This window comes from Elephantulus edwardii, unplaced genomic scaffold (assembly GCF_000299155.1).
Source record: "Elephantulus edwardii isolate Elephantulus edwardi_28Jun2011 unplaced genomic scaffold, EleEdw1.0 scaffold00303, whole genome shotgun sequence".
NCBI classification, from domain to species: Eukaryota; Metazoa; Chordata; class Mammalia; order Macroscelidea; family Macroscelididae; genus Elephantulus; species Elephantulus edwardii.
Genome location: NW_006400053.1, coordinates 2,804,359 through 2,813,813, shown reverse-complemented (window position 1 = coordinate 2,813,813; position 9,455 = coordinate 2,804,359).

Below are 9,455 nucleotides of genomic sequence, written 5' to 3'. Positions count from 1 at the left end.
AGGGCAGCATCTGTTAGCTGAAATATGTCAATTGGTATACCATCTATTTCGGGGCCCTTATTTTTTGCTATTTCCTTCAAAGCAGCTTGAACTTCTGCCTTCATTACCATAGGCTCTGGCTCAAATGCTATTTCTTTAAATTCTTCTGTATCTGCCAATTCCTTTTGATACAATGACTCAATATGCAACCTTAATTCTGGATTCCTGTGATAATCATAATATGCTATCATATAACCATGATTTATTTCTTGCAAATAACTTTTATAAGAAGCATAAGCACAGACTATACACACGGATTTCTCCTGATGGCATGTGCAGGAATCAAATCAATTGTATCATTGAAGAAGTCCATTACTGGCTGTGAATGGGCCAGCCGCTGGTTGTGGAATGGACCATCAGCTACTTATACACAAGTTCAAACTACAGCTAGAGAAGTTAAGTCCACAGAAACCTAAATTTGATCTTGATTCTATCCTACTTGAATTTCACAACCATCTCAGGAACAGGTGTCAGGCCTGTTGAACACTAATGAATGAAAACAAGAGGAGCTATGGGAGGATATCAAGAACATCATCCAGGAAGAATGCAAAAGGTCATTACAAAAACAGTGGAGGAAGGAAAGACCAAGAAAGACATCAGAAGAGACTCTGAATCTTGCACTAGAATGTCAAGAAGCCAAAGCAAAGGGAAGAAATTAACAAGTTAAGAAGCTCAACAGAAGATTTCAAGGAGAAGTGCTGAAATACAAAGCAAAGTATTATAATGAAATGTTCTAAGAATTGGAGTCAGAAAATCAAAGGGCTGAACTAGCTCAGCAATTCTTAAGCTACAGGAACTGAAGAACAAATTCAAGCCTCTTAAAGATGCAATGGGCAGAATATTAAATAATCCAGGAATTAAAAGAAGATAAAAGGAGTATAGAGATCACTGTACAAACAAAAATTGGCTGAAAAAGAAGAATTTCATGAAGCAACAGATGATGAAGAGACAATGATGATAAAGAGAGAGTTCCAGCTGCTCTGAAGGACTTTGCGAAAAACAAGGATCCAAGAATTGATAACATACCAATTGATATATTTCAATAAACAGATGCTGACCTGGACATACTCACCACATTGTGCGAAGAAATCTGAGGGTCAACTACCTGGCTAACTGACTGGAAGAGATCCATATTTACTCCTATCCCCCCAAAAAAGGTGATCTGGCAGATTGTCGACATTATATTGTTTATATCACTAAAATAACATACAAGCAAAATCCTGCTGAAGAATATAAAAAAATAACTCAAACAACACATAGACATAGAATCACAAGAAATAGAGGCTGGAATTAGAAGAGGCACTAGAGGTATTATCTCCAAAGTCAGATGCATCTTGGCTGAAAGCAGAGAGTACCAGAGGAATGTCTATCTGTATTTAGTTGGCTATGCAAAAGCATTTGACTGTGTGGATCACTATAAATTGTGGCTAACCTTGAGAAGAATGGGAATTCCAGAACACTTGATTGTACTCATGTGAAATCTATACTTGGATAGGAGGCAGTCATCATAACAGAGCAAGGAAACACTGCATGGTTCAAAATTAGGAAAGGAGCATGCCAGGGATGCATCCTGTCTCCATAACTTTTCACTCTATGTGTGGAAAACATCATGTGGGTAGCTGGAAGTTATGAGGAGAACTGTGGCATCAGGATTAAAGGAAGACTCATCTACAATCTGTTATGCAGATGATGCAATCTTGCTTGCAGAAACTTAGGAACCTGAAGCATTTGCTGCAAAGGTCAAGAATTGAAATCTTTAATATGGATTGAAGCCTAACATCAACAAGGCAGAAATTCTCACCACTGGGCCAAATGACAGCACCATAATAGATGGAGAAGGGATGGAGAATTTTAACAATTTCAGGTTGCTCAGCTTCACAATCAACACCCTTAACAGCAGCAGTTAGGAAATCAAAAGCCAAATTGCTTTGTTGTAGTCTGTTGTTGGGGACCTCTCCAAAATGCTGAGGAGCAATGATACCAGTCAAGAGACTAGGATACACCTGATACAGGCTATGTAGTCTTTGCAATTATAAGCTATGCATCAGAGAACTGTGATACACATGTCGGTCTAAAACAAAGATGTTTACTTTTGTTTTATTTGCTATACAATGGCATTTGACTCTGTGAATCATAATAAATTATGGATAAAACTAAGAAGGATAGAGATTCCAGAACACTTAGTTGTTCTCATGCAATTTGTGTACATAGGCCAAGAAGCAATTGTTCTAAAGAACATCAGATTATTGTATGATGTAAAATTGATGATGGTATGTGTCAGGTTTTTATCATTTCTCCTTATCAATTCAACATGTGAGAAAATAATTCAACAAGTTAGATTATAATAAGTTAGATCATTAGTATTGGGTTTAGTTTTGTTATCGTTTTAGCTATGTAAAGGAGACCTGGTCTTAGAGTATGTAATATGTCAAATTTTGAATAGCCAAAAATGTTGGCTATTCAAATCCACTGGCCAATGTGCAGGCGAAAGATAGACAGTTTCTTTTCATAAAGATAAACAGCCTCAGTATGAGCACATATGCACTACAAGGCTTCTATGAATTGAAATCAACTTGGTGCTGGTAGATTTATGACCTAGTAGGTTGTGCGGGGCTGTTAACAAAAGTGTTGGCAGCTCAAATTCAGCAACTACTAGAGAATATGTGACAACCTCCTTCTTTTAAACTGTCACCTCGGAACCCTAGTGGAGAGTTCTTCTAAGTCATAACTGAATGTACAACAGTGAGTTTGGGTTTTGACTTAAAATACACTAGACAGTTTGCTAGCCACTGAGCAGGCAGAGTTTAATAAAGCAATGCTTTTCTTTTAAAGATATCATATTTAGGCAAAACCTTCTCAAATTAAAAATAAATACAAACTTGTAGAATAAGCACAAACTGAGTTACTGTATCTATATTCATAACTATTTCTTTCTAGTTTAATGAGTATATAGAACTTAATGTCCCAAATTAATTAGCATCCAATAGCACTGTGAGCTTTTTAATAAAGCTGTAATTTGTGTAGGACTTGGGAGGATGTGCCATAACTCCTTTTAATATCCACTGTTAGTAGGATCATCTAAATATTTATTCCTTCATGGTTTTGACAATTAGTAGTTTGTGGCAGAAGTCTTAGCTGGAGCTACTGCAAAGAAGTGGTCTATCGACAGGGCCAAAGTTCTTCACAATGTTATGAGTAGATATCACAGGCAAATATCTCATCGACTTTTTAAAAGTATGGCTACAGCAACATCAACTCAACTCATTTCTAATGAGTCAATCTGACTCATAGTTGATCCTGCTTTGAGTTTCTGAGGTTGCAAATCACATAGGAGAGGACAGTCTGTCTTTCTTCATAAAAGAAAATGGTGAATTCAAACCATGGGGAGATGCAGCATTTGGGTTATGAAAGGAATTCATAATGGAGCAAGCCACCAGAGTACAGACAACAAAATGTAGAAATAGTTCATCAATTTTTGCCTGTACATTTAATTGATATTGATGTTAATTTCAAAATTATGCAACTATTCTAGCCACTTTTCTCAAATTACCCTGTCACCATTAACATACGTTCAATGCATATAAAGTAGAAATTTCCATTGCCGCCCTACACTGAGAACCACAATTTAAGGTTTTTACATTGGTTTATCTCACATATTTGAAAACATAATATTTATCTTTTTGCACAGTTCATTCTTTTTCTGTAAACCCTATTCATTGTGCAGGTCTTGGATGCATAGTTAGTAATCAGAAAGACCATGGCCTGACTCAGACACACGTTAGTCCTCAAATTGACATTACTACTCCTCAATAATTTGGAAAGGTCCCTAACTGCAGATTTTCCCCATTGCAAGGCATCTCCTAATTTCCTGGCTGCTCATGACAATGGTGTTAATTGTGGATCAAAGCAAGATGAAGCTGTTGACAATTTCAATCTCCTCTCCATTTATCAAGACATTGTTTATTGGTAGAGTTGTAAGAATCTTTGTTTTCTTGATATTGATATGTAATCCATATTGAAGGCTGCATTCCTTGATCTTCTGGAACAAGTGCTTAAAATCCTCCTCACTTTAAGCAAGTAAGGTTATATCATCTGCATAATTCAGGTTAATGATGAGTCTCATTTTTATCTTGATGCCACATTCTTCTTCTGATGAATGCCCTGCTCTGTTCATACAACATCCTTCTGATCCAGGTATAGGCTTCTCATGAGCACAGTCAAATACTCTGGGATTCCCATTCTCCTCAATGTCAGCTATGACTTGTCAGGTTCCCTATAGTCAAATGCCTGTGCATAGTAAATAAAGGACAAATAGACATTCTTCTGGTATTCCTTACTCTCAGCCAGGATCCATCTGACATTAGCAATGATATCACTGGTGCCATGGCCTCTTCTAAATCCCACTTGAACTGGAAATTCCCTATCTGTGTACTGTTCTAGCTGTTTTTGCTAGAACTTCAGCAGTATTTTGCTTTCATGTGATATTAATGATATTGTTCAATAATTTCCACATTCAGTTGGGTCACCCTTCTTGGGAATAGGAACAAATATGCACCTCTTCCAATCCATTGGCAAGACAGCCATCCTCCAAATTTCCTGGAATAGACTGGTGAGTGCATCCAAGGCTGCCTCTGTTAATTGAAACAAGTCAATTGGAATCACATCAATTCTTTGGCCTTATTTTTGCCAATGCCTTCAATGCAGCTTCCACTTCTTCTTTCATTACCATTGGCTCATGTTCACATGAATACTTCCTGAAATTTTTCTTTGTCAATCAGTTCTCTCTGGTACAGTGACTCTGTGTATTCCCTCCATCTTCTTTTGATGCTTTCTAACTTACTCAATATATTTCCCATAGCATCTTTCAACATTGTGACATGAGGCTTAAATTTGTTTTTCAGCTCTTTAAGCTTGAGAATTGCAGAGTGAGTTCTTCCCTTTTTTACACTCCAATTCCAGTTCTCTGCACATTCCATTATAATACTTTGCTGTCTCCTTCCAAGCTGCATTTTGTAACCATCTGTTCAGCTCTTTCACTTTAACAGCTTTTCCTTTAGATTTGGCTTCTCAACTTTTCAGTGCAATCTTTAGAGTTTCTTCTGACATCCATTTCTGATTTTTTCTTTCTCTTCTGTTTTGCTTTCTTCATGGATGATATCTTTTATATCATCCCACAACTCATCTGGTCTTCTATGATTGGTGTTCAGTGCCTCAAATCTATTCAAGATGATCACAAAATTATGATGGAATTGATCCAAGAGCATATCTTGGTTCCTTTGGACTTATTTTAATTTTCTTCAGCCTCAATTTAGACTTGCATATGAGTAATTCCTGATCTGCCTCAGCCTAGTTTTACTGCTGATATTAAGCTTCTACAAGGATTTCATGGATGGCCAAGAAAATGAATATATATGTCTTGGAAAGGGTATACAACCTCAGTGCTCTCTGGAGGCAAGAATGATGAGGCTTCAACTCACATACTTTGGACATATTGCTAGGAGGTGCTATTCCTTGGAGAGGGACATGATCTTAAGAAGGATGGAGGAGGGTAGATGAAGGAGAGGAAGACCTGTGTAAAATAACTAAGCTATTCTCAAAGCAGCTTTGTCTTTTTGGGACAAGTAGATATAATTTGCAAGTGATCTTGAGATCTAGCATTAGCTAAACTATTTTAATTGATCTTCAAAAACCAGCATATTTGAAGAAAGAAAACTGATGGGTTACCAGAAAATTTGCTTCTGTCAGTCATGCTGGGATCATACTGTAAGTAATGTAATGCCACATATCTTTTTCATGGTTATTAGTTATGGATCCATCTCTACCAAATTCTCACTTCTAGATATCTGGGTTTTCTCTCCAATGATGGTCTTTCAGTAATTTATTAATTTTGTGACTATTACTTCCAACAATATATTATTATTATCAAATCTTCCCAATACAGTTTATTAAAGAATTTTTTTCTTTGCTCACTGGATCAATTTAGCACTGTTGCTGACAATCAGTTGATCACAGTTAAATGCATTTGTCTGTGGGATCTAAAACTATTTAATTAATCTAGGTGTCATTTATTATGGCTGTACCAGACTATATTTTACATATACTTTGTGTTTTATATATTCATTCATATACAGTATGTTTTATATAATTAACTGCCATTGCTCTATGCCAATTATCAAATCTTTTCAAGCCCCCATTACTCCATCTGCTCCTTCATCCAGTAACCTCAACTATCCCTTTTTCTCTCCCCCTTTCTCTTTTCCCTTCTGAACAGAATTATCCTCCTATTTTCACAATAATGATCTTGAACACTATTTATCTTTATGTGACTGACATATTTCACTTACCAAGATGTTCTCTAGCCTCACCTATGTTCTGTAGTATCATACAAAATCATCCTTTAGTGTGAATGTACCACAATTTGTCAATCGATTTTTTTGTTGTTGATGATGATGCATTTGAGCTGCTTCCATTTTCTTGCAATTGTGAATAATGCTGCTATGAACCTAGGTGTATAAATGCCCATTTGTGTCTTAGTTCTGATTTTCTTGGGATCGATTCCTACCACTGGAATACCTAGGCCATATGTCACTTTTATGTTCAGTTGTTGATTTGGTGTTTTTTCTTGGTTTGGGTTTTTTGTTTTGTTTTGTTTTGTTTTGTTTTGTTTTTTAGGAAACACCAAACTGCCTTCCATAGGGTTTGTGTGATCTTCCAATTCCACCAGCAGTGCATAAGAGTTCCAATATCTCTGCAGCCTCTCCAACATTTATTGTTTGCAGGTTTTTTGAACTTTGCTATTGCTGCTGGAGTGAGGAAGTATCTCACTATTGTTTTGATTTTCATCTCTCTGATTACTAGTGATTTTGAACGTTTTCTTCATGTGTTTCTGGGCCGTCCAAATGTCCTCCTTTGTGAAGAGTCTTTTCATGTGTTTTTGCCCATTTTGTGATGGGATTATAAGTCTTTTTTCTTGTGGAGGTCTTGTAATATTCCAGAAACTTTGGCGATGAGACTACTATCTTAAATATTGTTGCCAAATGTTTTCTTTCCAGATCTGTGGGCTTTGTTATTACTCTACAAGAGAAAGGGGTTTTTAAAATTTATTTTCTTTTGTTTTATGCAGTCAGGGATATTATTTTAAGAAATCTCCAGTCATTGATCTTGTCTTTGCCTGGTTGTGGATTTTTGGCTATGTTTGCAAGCCTATTTATGTCATAGACCAGGGCTTCTCATTTGGTTCCCATTTGGGGTTTTACCTCTAGATCTCTGATACTCTTTGAGATATATATATATATTTATATTTATATTATTTATATATTTCCATTTCCATTTATATTTATATTTCCATTTCCATTTATACTATTTATACTTATATTTGTGGTTGTTGTTGATTGCCTTCGAGTTGAGTATGATTCATAGCAACCCTGTGAAAAAAGGCCCAAAGCCCCTCTACAACTATTGACATTTATCAAAGTTCAGAGAGTTTCTGGAGGTATATTATTTAGAAAGTGACGCCACTCCTGCTTCTAAATTGTCATAGTATGTTATGTGCCATTTAGTCATCTGTGATGTATAGCAACCCTATGTACAGCAGCTCTGAAGCCTTCCCTGTTCTGAGCCAGTCTCACTAATTCCAAGACACTAACCCCCAGTGCCCCAGTAACTGTATCAATCCAACCCATCTGGGGTCCCCCTCTCCTGCACTGTCCCTTCACCCTTCTGAATATGATGTCTTTCTCTAAGGACTGATCTTACCTGGCCACATGCCCAAACTGAGGTGGAGCTTCAAAATCCTGGCTTCCAAGGAGAGACATGGTTTCACCCTCTCCAAGACAGACTTATTTCCTTGACAGTCCATGGTATGTTAAGACTCTTCTATAACACCACCACTTGAAGGCATCTATTCTACACACACACACACACACACACACACACACACACACACACACGTGTGTGTGTGTGTGTGTGTGTCTGTGTGTCTGTGCATGTATTGTCTATGACTCGACAGCACCTAACAACAATAACAACGACAACATAGAGAGAAATACATTTGCCTAGTGGACAAAATTTATGCTACCAAGCCCAAGGTGGATGATTTTATTCTGTGTCCCTCAGGCCAGATTCAAGTTGGATTTTTTGTTTGTCTCTAACATAAAAATTCAAAGTCTCTGTAAATTTTCATTAAAATTAATAAAAAAAGAAAAGTTGGAGTGATAATAGGCATAGAGCAATGGTGTATGAAACATAATGTACTAATGATTGTATAAAATGCAAGATACAGGAATGAAACACAATGTATAGGAATGATAATGTAAATACATGAAGTATATGTTCAAAACATGATGTATATGAACGATTATACGGAAACCAATAAAAAATTTGACCAAAAAAATCTCTATGAAGACATTCTATAACTGTCATACATTGTAAGTATGAATTAAAATTGAGGTGATGTTGACTTTTAAAAAAATCAGTTTATTTCTCTGCTTTTGATACAATACACAAGAGTTCCCTGTTTCACATCATAGAATTTCACTCCCAAGTCTTTCTTGGGCTAAAAGGAGAGATTCCAGGAAAGTCAGGCACTAAGGTATTTGTTGTTGTTGTTATGTGCCGTCAGGTCGTCTGCGACTCATAGCAACCCTATGTACAACAGCCCTAAACCCTGCTCTATCCTGTGCCAATTGCACTGCCTCCGACACACCCATCCCGATTACCCGAGTCACTAAATCAATCCATCTCATAGAGGGTCTTCCCATCTTGCGCCATTCCTCCACCCTCCCAAGCATGATGTCCCTCTCCAAGGACCTGTCCCTCCTTGCAACATGCCCAAAGTATGTCAGACGAAGCCCCAGAATCCTTGCCTCCAAGGAGTTGCTTGGTTTAATCCTCTCCAGGATGAATCTGTTTGTTTTCTTGGCAGTCCATTCAATACTCTTCTCCTGCACCACAGCTCAAAGGCATCGATTCTCCTTCTGACCTCCCTAGTCATTGTACAACTCTCTGATACATAACAAGTGATTGTGAAGACCATGGCCTGTATCAGGCACACCTTAGTCTCTAGAGAGACACCATTGTGCTTGAGTACTTTAGAGAGGTCCCTAACAGCAGACTTTCCCATCACAATACATTTTTTTTTATTTCCTGACTGCTGGTGCCAAGAGTGTTGACCGTGGAGCCAAGCAAACTGAAGCTGTGAACAATCTCAATCTCTTCACCATCTATCCAGACACTGCCAATTGATCCAGTGGTGAGAATCTTTGTCTTCTTGACATTGAGCCTCAGTCCACACTGAAGGCTGCAGTCCTTGACCCTCCACAGCAAGTGCATGAGGTCCTCCTCAGTTTCAGCAAGCATGGTTGTGTCATCTATATAACACAGATTGTTAATAGATCTTCCATCAATCCTGATGCCAC